The following is a 1,819-nucleotide window of genomic DNA, read 5'->3' as shown; positions in this document are numbered from 1 at the left end:
GTCCTAGATGAAGTTCTGTATGAAGGCGTGTAAAAAAAGCTTTTCTTTGGTTTACTGTGTTAATTATACTTGAGTTAACACCATGGTTGCACCATTGTAATTGCCATCGCTCAAAATATTTGCTTCTTTGAGGATTATGGAAATGCATAGACTGTGTCTGAATTTGCCATTCCCCCGGCTGATTAAAATTCCTAGCTTAAACAAAAACACAACTTATTTTTATATATATAGATTATACAACCTAGTAAAGTTTATAGAAAAATGTAATTTTTAATATTTTAAAATAAACTGCACTATTACAACCAATTCCGAAAATACCATGTATTCTTCAATAAACTAGAAATGCTATTTTTTACCTCAGTTGTATTTAAATGTAGCATGGAATGAACTAAATTATGTCTACAGCAGTAGCAGCACACTTGTTCTGATATGGATAGACCTTACCTTAGACCTTAGTTCCTCCTGTGCCGCCAGAGGCACCCAGGGCATCCAAAAAGAGCCGCCAGTCGTCCCTCATATGTGCTGCTGCCCAAACGTCTTCCCACTGGGGTTGGACTATCGCATTGATGTGTTTTAGGTCCCGCTGGTACGTACGACGAAGTGTATTCTTCGGCTTCCCTCTTCTTCGGGTTCCCTCTGGTTGCCACTCCAGTACAGTTCTCGGGAGTCTATCTCCCGCCATACGGATAACATGCCCCAGGTAGCGCCATCTTCGTTGGCGTATGACATCTGTTACCAGGGCTGGCGCGATATAGACTGAACAGTCTGGTTGGTTATGTGGTCTCTCCAGTTAATGTTCAGTATTCTGCGAAGACAGTTGTTCTCGAAGGCAAGAATCCTCTTTTCTTGGTGTTGGTTTAGTTTCCAACATTCACAGCTATAAAGGAGGGCGGAGATGACGTTACTGTTGAACAGCCTCATTTTCAGTTTCAGGGAGTACTTTTTCAATCGCCACACTGGCTTTAGTCGATTAACAGCTCCACTGGCTTGTCCAATCCTTGACTGCACCTCCTTTTCGCTGGATCCAGTTCGTTCGACTGTACTTCCAAGGTATCTAAAATCCACTACCTGCTCTACTGTATTGTCCCCGCACTTTAAGCCCAGTGGTGAGTCGCTCGTTGCCATGCTTTTTGTTTTGTCCGAGTTGATTTTTAGTCCCAAAAGACTCGCTTTCTCTCGGATTACTTCGAGAAGATCCTGGAGCCTTTCCTTGTTTGCTTCCATCAGGGTGATGTCGTCGGCGAAATCAAGATCTGCTAGTCGTTTGTTGTCGCAGATTTGGATACCAAACCCCGTGCAGTCTCGGAGCACATAATCAATTACAAGGACAAAAAGCAAGGGGGAGAGGACACACCCCTGTTTGACACCGGACATGATATGGAAATACCTTGTATTTCCTTCGTGGGTCCGAACGCAGCACTCGGTGTTTTCATATAGGGCAATGATCAAGGATACAAGTTTTTCTGGAATGCCGTAATATCGGAGGATATTCCACAGCGAATCTCGGTGTATTGAATCGAAGGCTTTTTCGAAATCCACAAAGACAAGGTACATCTTTTGCCTCCATTCATTGCATTCCTCGATCATCATGCGTAGGACATATATAAGGTCGGAGCGGGAGCGGGATGGGCGGAAGCCATGTTGCTCGTCTCGCAAGTGCTTATCTAAGGCTGTCTGGATGCGACGAAGGATTATCTGTGAGAATAGTTTCCCCGGGATAGAAAGGAGACTGATGCCCCTCCAGTTATCGCATTTTGCTGCCTCTCCTTTCTTAAAAAGCTTGATGAGTGTGCTTTTTCTCCATTCTTTGGGGACTTTC

This window comes from Artemia franciscana, unplaced genomic scaffold, assembly GCF_032884065.1.
Source record: "Artemia franciscana unplaced genomic scaffold, ASM3288406v1 Scaffold_2449, whole genome shotgun sequence".
Classification (NCBI taxonomy): Eukaryota; Metazoa; Arthropoda; class Branchiopoda; order Anostraca; family Artemiidae; genus Artemia; species Artemia franciscana.
The sequence above is the reverse complement of the archived record's forward strand: the minus strand, read 5'-3'. Positions refer to the sequence as shown.